We start from the raw sequence: 16,303 nt of genomic DNA, 5'->3' as shown, positions 1-16,303 counted from the left end.
CCCCCTTCCCATCCCCTCTCCCTCCCTCCCCTCTTCAGGGCTCACCCACATCCAAACCCTGCTCCTCCTGTCCTGTTCTATTCTATTCCAATTCCATTCCACCTGACTCTGTTCCATCTCAGGAGATTCCACCCCATGCAGTGCTCCCATCCCACCCGGCTTTATTCTGTTCTGGTCTATTCCATGGAATCCATCCCATTCCCTTTGATTCTAATTCAGCCTTATTGTTGTCTTCTAGTCCTTTCTCTTTTGCTTTATTCCACTCCACTTGATTCTGTTCCATACTGTTTTATTTTATTCCTTGTTGTTGTTCTTCTACCAGTTCTGGGGCTTAACTTGTGGCCTGGGCACTGTCCCTCAGCTCTTCAGCTCAAGGCTGGCGCTCTACCCTTTGAGCCACAGTGCAGAAAAAAGCCGGAAGTGGTGCTGTGGCTCAAGGGGTAGAGCCCCAGCCTTGATCTGAAAAGCTGAGGGACAGCGCCCAGGCCACAAGTTCAAGCCCCATGACCAGTTCTCTCTCACACTTCAATCAATCAATCATCAATCAATTCAGGGAGAATAAGCAATTCTCCAGTATCCCAGCCAGCTTCTCAGAGCCTGGGTCTTGTCTGAGCTTTGTTGCTCAAGGTGAGTGCTCTACCACGTTGAGCCACGGCTCCACTTCTAATTTTCTGAGTGGGTTCATGGGAGAGAAAAGTCTCATGGATTTTGTCTGCCCTGCCCGGGCTGGTTTTGAACCACAACCCTCAGATATCAGCCTCCTAAAGTAGCTAGGATGACAGGCATGAGCCATCAAAGCCTGGCTGATGTGTACTTATTTCTTGGGTATATGTATTGAAGAGCTAAAGTAACTCCATTTTAAAATCAACCCCCCCCCCCGGAGCTGTGCTGCCCTCAGAGTAACCCCCAAAAAGAAAAAATAGTTCTCGGAAAAACCGCAGGTTGCCACCAACCCTGCCCACCCTTCAGGAACAGAACAGTTTCCTAAGTGTTCCATCAGAGAAAGGGAAGTGTGGTCAGGGTGGACTTAACCCCCCTGAACTTGTAAACTTGCTTGTGTGAAAACCCCCTAAACTTGTACACTTGTTTGTTCAATACTATAAAAGCTATGCTGATTTTGTGCTCCAGGGCCTCTTAATGTCACTGGTTACTGAGTGCACAGAGGACCAAGCTGGAGCTTGCAATAAACGACTCTTTGCTGTTTGCATTAATCATGGTCACTGGTGGTCTGTGAGGGAGTGTCTAAAAACTGGACACTTCATCTGGGGGCTCATCCGGGATGCCTCCCTCCCCCTCAAAAGCCCACCCAGACGCCTGATCAGCGAGTAGTCTAACTGGCCGGTCAGTAGGGGTGCAGCTGCTTTATGTGAAATGTTTCGTGTTTAACTTGCAAGTAGGGGTTTTGTGACTGGCAAGAAACCTTGGCGGGTGCGCTATAAGGTGCCAGCGGGCTGGTGAAGAACGTTCCCGGACCCTCAGGGGAAGCCCTCCCGGGTGGGGATGCCAGGCCTCCGCCGTCTTTAGGCAGGCTTCGTCTTTGGACGGGGATGTCTGCCCTCCACCACTGCAGGTTAAGGGTGGATTCCAGTGCCAATCTCAACGTGCATGCTGTCTCTGTCTTGTCCGTGTTTGTTATTCGGTGCCTCTTTTTCCTTGTTCATCTTACTTTCATTTTTAAGTAAAAAAAAGCATCCTGAAGCCTCCCAAAACGGGCAACCAGCGGCTTCTTTCACTCCAGCCGTTCTACCATTTTAATCCTATTGGAATTTAAAATGACACCAGGGGTCGACTTATTCTTCAAAAGACGCCCTTTTGCGTGCTGGAGTCACCAACCCGTGCCGACTTTATCAATTCCTTTTCGGGTGCCTCGTCCTTACAGTAGTTTCCTCCTTGGGTTGGGGTCCTTTTCCACTCCACAATGGGACAAAGCAGTCTAAGTACTCCTTTGACTCTCCTGACTAACCATTTCAAGGATGCTAAAGACAGGGCCCACAATTTAAGTGTAAAAATTAAAAAGCAAACAAACAAAAACCTAATTACTTACTGCTGGTCAAAATGGCCCACCCTTGGCCAGCCAGAGGGACCTTCAAATTTATCAACCATATTCAAAATAAACTTGCCACTGACCACCTTCAAGTGGTCCCAGCAAAAGCTTAGCCTCAGGCCTTGGCCCAGGGGGTCTGAGCATGGGGAAGAACCTGTCAGTCTTAGGGGATAGCCACTAGGGACTTCTTTCCCTTGCCCCAAGATGACTGGAAATTCTCTTCCGTCTTGAAAGGCCCCGGGTCAACGTTTGCAGAAATCTAAAAAAAAAAAATCCTCCAGAGGTAAGTAAAGGGGGTTCAAGTCCCCTGGTAAGTGAGTTCGAGTCCCACTTGTAAATGGTGGTAAAATGTCGCCCCGTTCACTGAAACCTGATTTTGTCTTTGTGTCCACTTGTCTGTCTTGTTTACTTCGGCATGGTTTCTGTTCTGTTTTCTGAGATAGGGAAGTCCTGGGTGAGGGTGGCCAGCTCACTCAGCAGACTGAATTCAGCTTGCTGAGTGAGAACGGCGCAGAGTTCTGGTAGGGATAAACTGGGGGCCCATTAGTCCCCAACTCAGCCTTTGGTTCTTGTCTAGTTCTGTTTTAAAATTGGTAACCAGTTTTAAGTGTGACTCCAAACCTCCACCGTGGTAAAAGTAAACTGAACTCCCGCCTGATTCCATCAACTGAAACTGCACCCGGTTAAAAGCTGCTAAAACTAAAAGCTTGTGGAACATTCTTTTGGGTAATATCCAAAAACCCTCTATATTGCCATCATAAATATTGGGAGCAAGAATATCACTGGCTTGCTTGCCTTAGGCACTTCAGTGCATGGTAACTAAAAATCCACTCTATAGTCACAGCCTAGTTTGGCTCTGGTATGGTAATAACCTAAGTGTGTTATTAATGCAGGCAGTTAAAAAAAATAAAACTCAGCCCTGCTCTTAGCCTTAAAATCTAGCAAGCTTCTCTATCTCTGTGGTCCCACAAGCAACAACAACAAAAAAAAAAAATGGAGGGGGTGGCTGGGAAGGTGGCTCAGTGGTAGAGCGCTTGCCTTGCATGCAAGAGGCCCTGGGTTCAATTCCTCAGCACCACATAAGCAAAAAGAAAAAAGCCAGAAGTGGTGCTGTGGCTCAAGTGGTAGAGCACTGGCATTGAGCTGAAAAGCTGAGGGACAGCACCCAGGCCCAGAGTTCAGGCCCCACAACCAGACCCCTTCCCCCCCCCCCCGAAAAAGGGTAGTTTTAAACTCTAGCCACAAAAAAACTCAAAAACTTGTTAAAAAAAGGTAGTAAAAAAAGCCTTAAAATTTTTAGAAAATTGGTAAAAAAAAAAAAAAGTAAAAATTGTCTTAAAATGATTGTAAAAAAAAAAAAAAAGTTTAAGCATGTAGCAAATGGTATACGTATGTCTTAAAAGCTTTTAAGTACAGCTGGTATAAAATTAAAGTTAGCTGTAATACACAAAGCCAAAACTGGTTAAAAAAAAAAAAAAAAAAAAAAGGGCCTTTGGTACTGTTAATTTTGTTACTCACCATTAAACCGTGTAAAAAAAAAAATCAGTGCAGTCCATCTATTTATTAGTTCTAAAATCCCAATACCAAACTGTAAATATAAAAAACGGTGCCAATTAGGGGACCACAATTGGCCCCGATGCTCTAAAAAAAAAAAAAAAAGGGAATGAAAAGCTAAAGTAACTCCATTTTAAAATCGAACCCCCTAAACTGTGCTGCTCTCAAAGTAAGCCCTCTCCCCAAAAAATAGTTCTCAGAAAAACCGCAGGTTGCCACCAACCCTGCCCACCTTCAAGAAACTACAAAATAGTTGCCTAAGTGTTCCATCAAAAAAAAAAAGTGTGGTCAGGGTGGACTTAAACCCCTTGAACTTGTAAACTTGCTTGTGTGGAAACCCCCTAAATTTGTAAACTTGTTGGTTCAATACTATAAAAGCTATGCTGATTTTGTGCTCAGGGCCTCTTACCAAGTGTGTGGAGGACCAAGCTCAAGCTTGCAATAAACGACTCTTTGCTGTTTCCATTAGTCATGGTCTCTGGTGGTCTGTAAGGGGGCATCTGAAAACTGGGCACTTCATGTATGCCTCTGTGTGTGTGTGTGTGTGTGTGTGTGTGTGTGTGTGTGTGTGTGTGTGTGTGTGTGTGTGTGCGCGCGCCAGACCTGGGACTTGAACTCAGGGCCTAGATGCTGCCCCTGAGATCTTTTGCTCCAGTCTGGTGCTCTACCACTTAACCCACAACCCCACTTCCAGCTTTTTGCTGGTTCCTTGGAGATAAAGAAGATCAGGGAACTTTCCCACCTGGGCTGGCTTCAAACAGTGATTCTCAGCTTCTCAGCCTCCTGAGTAACTAGAATGACAGATGTGAGACACTAGCATCAGGCCAAAAAAAAAAAAAATCCTCATTTTATAGATGTGGCAGTTGAGATTCAGAGAGAGGTGCTGGACATATTACCTTTGCCTAACTGGGTATTGGCCTCGGTCCTCTTTTTTGTCCAGACCTTTGTCCCCCTCTCTTCCATTTGTGCTTGAAACAAAATGGGGTCCAGCTGCAAAGGGAGAGCTAGGAGCCTTTCTGATTTATTTAGGGCAGAAGAGGGAAATGAGAGAGCTTCATCATTGCTGGAATCACTCGTCTAACTCAATTTGCAGGGTGGATGATTGATTGATTGCCTGGGCGGAGAGGAGCGTGGGTGAACTCGGCAAAACTTCCACTCCGGGGTAATGAAGCCTTATCCCTTCCCGAGGTGTGAGGCTGATGATGATGAGGGAACCCAGTGGACCAGTCCCAGCCCCCCAACCCCCAAACAAATCCAAGTCATACCTGTCATCCTAGCTACTCAGGAGGCTGAGGTCTGAGGATCGCGGTTTGCAGCCAGCCCCAGGTAGCAAAGCCCGTGAAGACTTTGATCTCCAGTGAACCACCAGAAAACCAGAAATGGCACTGTGGCTCAAAGTGGTACAGCACTCGCCTTGAGCAAAAAAAAAAAAAGAACTCAAGGACAGCTCCCAGGCCCTGAGTTCAAGCCCCAGTTCTGGCACAAAACAATAACAACAACAACAAAAACCCACAAATTGATTGATTCTGGAGTTTAAACGGAGTGGCTAAGCTAGCTGAGTGTTTCACACCTCATTGAAAAGTCACCACAATCATTACTGGGTCATTGAACGGGAGTTCAAGGGGACACTTCAAAGCATCTTTCGCAGAATTACTGAGACAGGTGTGGAAAAGCAGATAGAGGAGGCAGTTTAGAGAGATACGGGGTGGAGGGAAGGGTTAGGTGTTCATTAGACAGGGCTGAATAATGATCAGGGAGGAAACTTCAGGGGATGGATGGGTCCACCTAACGTTGGAGTTTTAAAACGAAACAAATGCCAGGGCCCAGGGGCTCCCACACCTGTCACCCTTGGTCCTCAGGAGACTGGGATCTGAGGATCGCAATTTAAGGCCAGACGAAGAAGGGAAGTCCGTGAGATTCTTGTCTCCAATTAACCACCCAAGTGACTCAAAGTGGTAGTATACCATTAGTGCCATTGGTCCTAAAGTTTGAGCCTCCCAGTACTGGCACTAAATTAATAAATAAACAGATGTACAGATTTTTTATTTGGTGGGACTTGAAACTCAGGGCCTGGGCGCCGTCCCCAAGCTTTCTCACCCAAGGCTGGCGCTCTACCCCTTTGAGCCACAGCTCCACTTCTGGCATTTTGTTGGTTCATTGGAGATAAGAGTCTTATGGACTTTTCCTGCCAGGGCTAGCTTTGAACTGGGATCCTCAGATCTCAGCCTCCTGAGTAGCTAGGATGACAGGCGTGAGCCACCAGCGCCCAGCTAAGATGTATAGATTTTATTTTTTAAGTTTTCTCGTATGCAGTTTATATCTGTGTTGGCAAAATGAACTATAATTTACTCTGCACCAGAGGCTTCATTTAACTAACAGAAGTTAATGAGTTGTCATAGCTGAAGAGCAAATGTCTCAATGGCTAGGTAGAAACAGGAGGACTTTTCTATCAAAATGTTTTACAGAGGTAGCTAGATGCCAGTGGCTCTTGCTTGTCATACTAGCTACTCAGGAGGCTGAGATCTGAGGATGGTGGTTCAAAGCCAGCCCAGGCAAGAAAGTCCCTGAGACTCTCATCTCCCAATGATCCACACCACCAGTTCTTGTGTTCTGGTGGTTCCAGAAAACTACCAGAAAACAAGAAGTGGCAGTGTAGTTCAAATGGTAGAGCACTAACCTTGAGTGAAAAAGCTCAGGGATAGTGCCCAGGGCCTGAGTTCAAGCTCTGGGACTGACAGGGAGGTAGAGGAGGAGAAGAAGGAGGAAGCCGAGGAGGAGGAGGAGGAGGAGGAGGAGGAGGAGGAGGAGGAGGAGGAGGAGGAGGAGGAGGAGGAGGAGGAGGAGGAGGAGGAGGAGGAGGAGGAGGGAGGAAGTGGAGGAGGAGGAGGAGAAGGAGGAGGAGGAATATGGAAAGGCCTAGAGCTGACCTCTGAATGTGTAGACTTTCCTTGGCTATATCCCTGAAAGAGAGAAAATTCTGAGCTCTGCCAGTGGCCTTATGTAACGCTTCCAGAAAGGGCAATTTGGCTAACAATGCGAAGAAGTAAATGGTGGCAGTAAATTACCCTGTTAAAAGGAATGATTTTTTTTTTAATTACTCAGTGTTCTAGGCCCCAGAAGAATCTAGCAAATAAAGACAGATGGAGTAAGATCTCTGTCCGGGCCAAGGGTGTAGGGGCACTGATAGAATCGTGTGTGTACATGGCTGTGTGTATACACGTGTGTATGTGTGTGTGCGCGCGTGCACAAACTCCTGACTGATGTGAAATACGTGGGAAGTATTTGCAGGAGTTTGAGATGCTCTATTTTTTTATGCTTCTCCTAGGGTACTCTACCACTTGAGCCACAGCGCCACTTCTGGCTTTTTTCTGTGTATGTGGTGCTGAGGAGTGGAACCCAGGGCTTCATGCATGCTAGGCAAGCACTCTACCACTGAGCCACATCCCCAATCCCTCCCAGATGTCTTAGAGAGACCACTTTCAGATGCTTGGCCGCAGGAGTTGAGATGGAGTTGGACCAGACCATGATTGGGTCTGTGAGATGGTAACCAAGCAACCAAGCAAGTAGCTCTGCAGGGCAGGTCAAGCGAGGGCATGTGGCAGCATAGGTGACAGACAGAGAATGAGAGAGAGGACAGCAAAGGCTGAGTAAGAGAGTGATCCTGATGCCAAGAGCTCAAAGCACCCCAGAAAAACAGGTGGAAAAAAAGCCCTCCATGACCACAGATGAGAAATCCTGGGAATATCTGCACTTGTCCCACCACAAATGACAACCAAAGAACGCTATGGAAGCCAGCACCCAGCTCACAGAGAAGCTCCTTGTAAGGATGAATCTATTTTAATGCTCAATGCATAATACACAGGGATTTTTTTTTTTTTAACAAAAGGAGTCATCCAAGGGGCTGCTAAATATACAAAGAGACTCTAGGATTTTAGCTCTCAGGCAGAAGAAAACCCAAAGCTGTCAGAAGATAGGGTTTTATGTTATTCAGATGGCTGAAACTAGAATGGCTTGGAGGTTTTCTTCCTTCCTATCTTCCTTTCTTCCTCCCCCCCATGCTCTTTTTGGTTGGTCATAGGACTTGAACTCAGGGCCTAGGCACTGTCCCTGAACTCTTCTGCTCAAGGCGAGCACTCTACCACTTTGAGCCACATCTCTACTTCCGGTTTTCTGGTGGTTCATTGGAGGTAAGAGTCTCACGGACTTTCCTGCATGGGCTGGCTTTGAACTGTGATCCTCAAATCTCAGCCTCCTGAGTGGCTAGGATGACAGGCGTGAGCCACCAGCAACTGGACCCTCCCTCCCTCCCTTCCTCCCTCCCCCCTCCTTTCTTTTTCCTGCCTTTTCTTCCTTTCTCTTCTTTCTTTCCTTGTTTCCCTTCCTTCCTTCCTTTTCTTCTTTCTTTTTGGTAGTGGGATTTGAACTCAGGGCCTTTTAACTTGCAAAGCTGGCACTCTACCACTTAAGGTATGATGCCAGCCTGTGTTTTGCTGGTTCATTGGAAATAACCAATGAGCAGACTTTTCTGCCCAAGCTGACTTTGGTCTGAGCCATCTAGACATGCCTGGGTAGAAGAACTGGAGACTCTAATTCCTTCTTTGTAGTCTAACAAGTGTTTTGTTTTTGGTGCTGGTCCTGGGGCTTGAACTCAGAGCCTTACTCTCTCATTTGGCTTTTTTCCCTCAAGGCTGGCATTCTATCACTTCCGGCCCTTTTGGGGTTTAATTAGAAATGAAAATCTAACAAAATGTCCTACCTAGGCTGGCTTCAAATGCCAATCCTCAGATCTCAGCCTCCTGAGCAATTAGGATGACAGGTGTGAGCCACCGGCACCTGGCTCAAGGAAATCTCCTTTTTTATTCCCAAATCTGTATCTTTCCAAAACAATCCTGGATAAATATAACAGATTTATAGACCCTTACTCACGGGACCCAGAGATCCAATGGGTGTTTGGTAGTTAAAAATACTCTTCACAGGGGCTGGGAAGGTGGCTCAGTGGTAGAGTGCTTGCCTAGCATGCGTGAAGCCCTGGGTTCGATTCCTCAGTAGAGAAAAAGCCAGAAGCGGTGCTGTGGCTCAAGTGGTAAAATGATAGCCTTAAGCAAAAAGAGCTCAGAATCGGTGCCCAGGCCCTGAGTTCAAGCCACACAACTGACAAAAGGAAAAAAAAATACCCGTAATGCTAGAAGGGGGATTGGATGCATTCCCGGAGCTCACCTGGCTTTCCCAGAGGTGCTGGGAAGTGGGGTGCAGCCTGGTGGTAGGTGGATGTGCTCTGGGCCTCAGGGCATTGGGTCTCATTATCTAGATGAGTGACAGCATTAGGAACGGCACACAGCAAACAGGCCAGGGGGGAATGGGGTGGGACTGTCATAAGCTTGATATGTTCTGCAAGAACACGGCTCCCTCCCACCCCCCTCCCAGGCCTTCCCTCACTCTAACAGGCTGCCAGGCCCAGAGCTGGACATTGGCATTTACTGGGGACTTTTCCCTCTGGTAAAAATCAGGATTAAATCATTTAATATGTGAAAGTTCAAGCCGGAAATGGAGCTTGGATCAAGTGGTAGAGCGCTAGCCTCAAGCACAAAAGCTCAACAACAATGCCCTGGCCCTGAGATCAAGACACAGGACTGGCAGCCCCCCAAAATAGATAGATAGATAGATAGATAGATAGATAGATAGATAGATAGATAGATAGATAGATAGATAGATAGATAGATAGATAGATACATACATACATACATACATACATACACACATACATACTTACATACATAGATACATAGATAGATACATAGATAGATACATAGATACATAGATACACACACGGGTTGATAGACACATAGATAGATACATACATAGAAAGATACATAGATACACACATAGATTGATAGACACATAGAGAGATATGTAGCTATGTATCTAGCTAGCTAGATACATAGATACATAGATACATAGAAAGATACATAGATAAATACATAGATAGATACATAGATACACACATAGATTGATAGACACATAGAGAGATAGAGAGATAGATAGATAGATACATAGATATATAGATACACACATAGATTGATAGACAGACACACAGAGAGATAGATAGATAGATACATAGATACACACATAGATTGATAGACACAGAGAGAGAAAGATACATAGATAGATACATAGATAGATACATAGATAAGATACATAGATAGATACATAGATACATACATAGAGAGATACATAGATACACAGATACATACATAGATACATAGATAGATACATAGACACAGACACATGTTCATGCGTGTGTGTTGGTGGGGGGTGGGGCATACCAGCCCTGGGGCTTGAACTCCAAGCCTCATGTTCTGGCTTCACTTTTCTGCTTACAGTTGGTACTCTACCACTTGAGCCACATCTCCACTCCTGGCTTTTTTCCTGGTTAATTGAAGATGAGTTTCTCTAAATTTTTCTATCTAGGGTTGGTTTCAGATAGCCTGGATTGATGTTTCCTTGATTCCAGTTTATTCTGACACAGTAAGTAGTGCATTGGGCATGGTTTCAATCTCTCTCTCTCTCTCTCTCTCTCTCTCTCTCTCTCTCTCTCTCTCTCATATACATACACATGTTCTCACATTTACTTCAATATTCCTGTGTGTGTGTGTGTGTGTGTGTGTGTGTGTGTGTGTGTGTATGCCAGTCCTAGCGCTTGAACTCAGGGCCTGGGTGCTATTCCTGAGCTTCTTTAGCTCAAGCCTAGTGCTCTACCACTTGAGCCACACTTCTACTTCTGCCTCTTTCTGAGTAGTTAATTGGAAATAAGAATCTCACGGACTTTTCCTGCCCTAGGCTTGGCTTCAAACCTGGATCCTCAGATCTCAGCCTCCTGAATAGCTAGGATTGCAGGTGTGAGCCAAACTCTCTTGTATAATCTGAAAGATAAATGGTGGAAGGCCCTCTCCATCCTACTAAAGATCTTGTCCTATCTAACTACAAGAGGGAAAGAGGCTGATCTGAAAAATTCCCAGCTAGAGCCTGGCACTGGTGACTCATGCCTGTTGTCCTAGCTACTGGTAGAGGAGCAGGGAGGTGGCGGGGGGTGTGGTACTGAGAACTAAGGACCGCAATTCAAAACTACCTTGGACAGAAAAGTCTGAGGGTCTCTTCTCTCCAATGAACCACCAGAAAATCGGAAGTGGTGCTGTGGCTCAAAGTGGTAGAGTGCTAACCTTGAGCACAAAAGCTCAGGGATAGCACCCAAGCCCTGAGTTCAAGCCCCATAACCAACCAAAAAAAAATTAAAACAACAACAACAACAAAACTCACACAAAACTTTCTAAGGACTTGCCAAAAACCCAACCCAAACAACAACTCACCCAGTTATAAACTTCCCAGGGTCAACATCATTGTCTACAAAGTGTTCCTAGCTGGGTGCTCACCCCTGTCATCCTAGCTACTCAGCAGGCTGAGAATCTGAGGATTACAGTTCAAAGCCAGCCCAGGCAGGAACGTCTATGAGACTCTTCTCTCCAATTAATCACAGAAAAAGCCAGAAGTGGTGTTGTGGCTCAAGTGGTAGAGTGCTAGCTGTGAGCAAAAGAAGCTCAGGGACAGCACCTAGACCTAGAATCCAAGCTCCAGGACTGATAATAATAATAATAATAATAATAATAATAATAATAATAATAATAATAATAATAATAATAATAATAATAATGTGTTCCTAATTTTACTTAGTTATTTATTTTTAGGCTGTGAATCCTCGATTAGGGCCTGGACTGTGTCCCTGAGCTTTTTAGCTCAAGGTTAGTTCTCTACAGCTTGAGCCACAACTTCTGTTCTGTTGGTTTTTTTTTTTTGGGGGGGGGAGGGTTTATTAGAGATAATCCTGTCTGGACCTGGCTTCCAATTGAGATCCCCAGATCTCAGCCCCCTGAGTAGCAAAGGTGACAGGTGCATGAGCCACTGGGCGCCCGGCTTCCAAATGGAGTTTTATTCAGCCTGCTGCTTTGCTACAGAGAAGAAAAAGCCAGGTCATTTCAGGCTGGGACACTGGTCCTAGGTTCCCCAGGAAAAAAGAATGAGTTTGCTCAGAGCTCAGCCCAGGCTGGGAGGCAGTAGCTGGCTCTCACAGGGAGGCCAATCAAGTGGTTCAAATCTCTAAAGTGCTTTCATCCTCATTTCACAAACCCCCTGGGTCTGGAGGGCCAGGATGGAGGCCACTCTGCCCCTCCATCATATTCTGTCCGTGAAGAGAGTTCCATTTCCCAAGAAGCTGGTGAGACTCTGACAGGAGGGGGCGGAATTAATTAATTAATTAATTAATTAATTGGCAGGACTGGGAATAGAACTCAGGGCTTTGCAGTTATTAAGCAGGTGCTCTACCATTTGAACTCAGGGCCTGGGTACTGACTTTGAGCTCTTTTGCCTAAGGCTAGCACTCTACTACTTTGAGCCACAGCAACACTTCCTTTTTTCTGGTGATTTATTGGAGATGAAGAGACTCATGGACTTTCCTACCAAGGTTGGTTTGAAATGTGATCCTCAGATCTCAGCCTCCTGGGTAGCTAGGATGACAGGTGTGAGCCACCAATGCTTTGCTTTGTATTAGTTATTTTTGAGGTTGGGTCTAGATCTCTCTCTGTGTCTGTCTGTGTCTGTCTGTGTCTCTGTCTGTCTGTCTGTCTGTCTGTCTGTCTGTCTGTCTGTCTGTCTGTCTGTCTGTCTCTCTCTCTCTCTCTCTCTCTCTCTCTCTCTCTCTCTCTCTCTGTTGGTCCTGGGGCTTGAATTCATGGCTCAGGTTAGTGCTCTACCACTTGAGCCACAGCTCCAATTTTGGCTTTTGGGATTAATTGGAGGTAAGAGTCTCATGAACGTTCCTGCCTGGGCTGGTTTCAAACTGTGATCCTCAGATCTCAGCCTCCTGAGTGGCTAGGATTGCAGGCGTGAGGCACTGGTACTTGACTCAGCTGTGTGTGTTTTGTTGGGGTTTTTTTGTTGGTCGTGGGACTTGAACTCTGGGCCTGGACCCTGTCCCTCAGCTCTTCAGCTCAAGGCTAGTGCTCTACCACTTGAGCCACAGCATCACTTCTGGCTTTTTCTGTGTATGTGGTGCTGAGAATCGAACCCAGGGCTTCATGCATGCGAGGTGAGCACTCTACCACTGAGCCACCACTTTCTAGCTCCCATGAGACTCTTATCCCCAATTACTCACCAAAAAGCCAGAAGTAGAGCTGTGACTCAGGTGGTAGAGTATTAGCCTTGAGCAGGAAAGCCCAAGCCCTGAGCTCATGCCCCAGGCCTGCAAAAAAATAAAATAAAATAAAAAACCAACTGAAAGTACAAGGCCCTGAGTTCAAGCCCCAGTGCTATCACAAAAGAAAAGAAAGAAAAGGAAAAGCAACTCAGTTGAGTACTCATGGCTCACACCTGTCATCCTAGCTACTCAGGAGGCTGAGATCTGAGGATCATGATTCGAAGCCAGCTGGGGCAGAAAAGTCTGTGAGACTTGTATCTCCAATGAATCGCCAGAAAACCGAAGTGGTGCTGTGGCTCGAAGTGGTAAAGCAATAGAGCTCAGGGACAGCACCCAGGCCCTGAGTTCAAGCTCCCAGATTGGCCAAAAAACAAGGAAGAAAGAAACAAGGAAGGAAGGAAGGAAGGAAGGAAGGAAGGAAGGAAGGAAGGAAGGAAGGAAGGAAGGAAGAAAGGAACCCATAGACTAGTTATAGCCAGGGCCTTTTATTATCACTGGACCCAAATACTCCAGAAGGAGAAAAAGATTTCCTCCGAGTAGCTCATCCTATGGGTATTGTGGTCCTGGGCTATCACTATGGTCAAAGCAAAGGCCAAACAGAAGACTTCTTTCTTCCTCTTGGCCTCTCTTTCCCATCCTGCCTCTCTCTCGTGTCTCCTATTGGCTGACCCATGCAGAATGCAGACAACACAGCAAGGCAGAGAAAAGATGGGAGAAGAGGTTAAGAGTAAAATAACCAGCATACCAGGACATGCTCTCCCCCAGAAGGGTGTACTTTTTAGACCACATTGATTCTTCATTACTGTTTTCCCCCAGAACCTGTGCTTAAGTTGCAGCTGGAGAGAAATCAAGTTCTCTGCAAAGAACATCTTGGTGAGAATAATGAGGTGATACTAAAACCCAGACACCATGAAATCTGGGTTGTGGAGACTAAAACAGACTAAACCCATGCTTGGCTTCAAATAATGCTAGAGTTCTTCCAGAGAATGTAAGAGCTCTGAAGGCCTTTGTGTCTCCAGGATTGGTGTAGATGAGCCACTATTTTCCAAGATGATGATGATGATGATGATGATGATTATGATGATGATGATGATGATGATAATGATGATTTACACTTTTTTTTGGTGCTGATCCTAGGACTTGAACTCAGGACCTGTGCATTATACCCAAGCTTTTTTTCCCTGGGTCCTAAGCTTTTTTTTGCTAAAGGCTAGCACTCTACCACTCAAGTCACAATTCAACTTCTAGCTTTTTGTTGGTTCATCAGAGATCAGATTCTCACAGATGCTCCTGCCTGGGCTGGCTTTGACTCTCAATGCTTAGATTTCAGAACACACACACACACACACACACACACACACACACACACACACACACACACACACACACACACACACACACACACAGAGTCTACTTCTTCTCCCCAATGGTGAGAATTCTAGGTTTCCAAAAGGGACCAGCTGGCCTTTTGATTCGAACAGAATTTCCAACCAATTATAAAGCCCACAATCAATGCTCAACAACATTCAAGCCAGCCTGGAAATCTTATACTTTCAGGAGCTGTGGACAGGGTTTTTGTGAGAAAGTTTTCTCCCTCTGTATTGGTATTTGGAAGTTGTTCTCTAGCTGAAAATCATCCTACAGTCTGATTTCTCTCTAGAGAGAAGGGTTGGCTCTTTCTAGCATTTTGCTGTAGTTGTAGGAGATCAAGACCAAGAGCAGCTGGGCACCAGCTGTCATCCTAGCTACTCAGAAGGCTGCGACCTGAGGATCACGGTTCAAAATCAGCCCAGGAAGGAAAATTCGTGAGACTCTTGCCTCCAAGGAGATCACCAAAAAGCAGGAAGTGGAGCTGTGGCTCAAGTGTCAGAGTGCTAGCCTTGCAGGGGGGGGTGGGGAAGGAAACAAAACTCAGAGGTAGTGCCTAATCCCTGAGTTCAAGCCCCAGGAATGGCACAAAAAAAAAAAAAGGAAAGAAAATAGAAAATTCCTTTCTCTTCAAATTTGATCCAGCTGTTCAAGGCAGGTAGGGAGCATCATCAACTGAACTCTGTCTCTCCTTTTGGTCTCTTAGGAAGATAGATTTGGGTTTTGATTCTCTTACAACAAGGAATTTACCTTGTTCAGTAAGATCAGAGATCGGAAGGGATCCTCTTTTCTTTTTCTTTTTCTTTTTGTTGGTTGTGGGGCTTGGACTCAGGGCCTGGGCGTTGTCCCTCAGCTCTTCAGCTCAAGGTGAGTGCTCTACTGCTTGAGCCACAGCACCGCTTCTGGTTTTCTGGTGGTTCATTGGAGATAAGAGTCTCACAGACTTTCCTGCCTGGGCTGGCTTTGAACTGTGATCCTCAGATCTCAGCCTCTTGAGTAGCTAGGATGACAACTATGAATCACTAGTGCCCGGCTGAAAAAAAATGTTCATTTTTTTTTAAACATCCTTGAAACCAGGAAGCAGAGGAGTATCTGTGGGTGATTCTGAGTCAAACGAGGTTAAGGTTTCGGTCAAGGATGGAGTTCCCTCCTCCTTTCTATGTTGTCCTGACAACCTCCTCTTGCTATTGACATCAGAAAGAAAAAGAAGAGGGGGGGGAGGAAAAGCGGGCAAGGAAGAGAAACAGTCATTAATATAGCAGCACAGAAGCAGAACTAACTGTGATCTGGCTTCTTTCATGTTGGAGGGAGGTCTGGGACAGACAGACAGAGGCACAGGGTCCCGAGGGACAGAATGTCCTGTGTAATAATATAATAATGGTGAGTTATGCTAGACTCTCTATTGAAAATGGACTATACAACTTGGAGGGGGGGGTGCGTGTTGGGGTGGAAAAAAAACTGGGGAGAAAATGAGGGAAGGTGTGACACTATTCAAATAAGAAATGTACTCATTAGCAGACTTGTAACTGTAACTCCTCTGTACCTCACCTTTACAAGAACAATTTTTAAAAAAGGAAGATTAAAAATAATAAAAAAAAATCTTGCTTTATATCCTGCTGGCTTGGACAGTAAACAGAAAATAAAATAATGATGAGTGAGAGCTATCTGAAGCATCTCGTGGAAAATCTTAATTTGAGACAGGCAGAGGTTTTTAAGTTTTGCTGTCGTATCCGCACTGGAGATTGAACTCAGGGTTCTGGGCACTGTCCTTTAGCATTGTCACTGAAGGCTGGCACTCAACCACTTGAGTCATAGCTCCACTTTTGGCTTCTTGGTGGTTCCTTGGAGATAAGAGTCTCACCAGCTATCCTGCCTGGGCTGGCCTCAAATTATGATTCTCAGATCTCAGCCTCCTGAGTAGCTAGGATTTCAGGTGTGAGTCACTAGTGCCCAGACCAGTACTTTCTCTCTATTTTTTTTTTCCTATCCTAGGGTTTGAACTCAAGGCCCGAGCGCTGACCCTGAGCCTCTTTGTGTCCAAGGCTAGCACTCTACCACTTGAGCTACAGTTCCACTACCAGCTTTTTGTTTTT

This window comes from Dipodomys merriami, unplaced genomic scaffold, assembly GCF_024711535.1.
Source record: "Dipodomys merriami isolate MVZ:Mamm:240054 unplaced genomic scaffold, mDipMer1.0.p SCAF_125, whole genome shotgun sequence".
NCBI classification, from domain to species: domain Eukaryota; kingdom Metazoa; phylum Chordata; class Mammalia; order Rodentia; family Heteromyidae; genus Dipodomys; species Dipodomys merriami.
Note: the sequence above shows the minus strand (reverse complement) of the source record.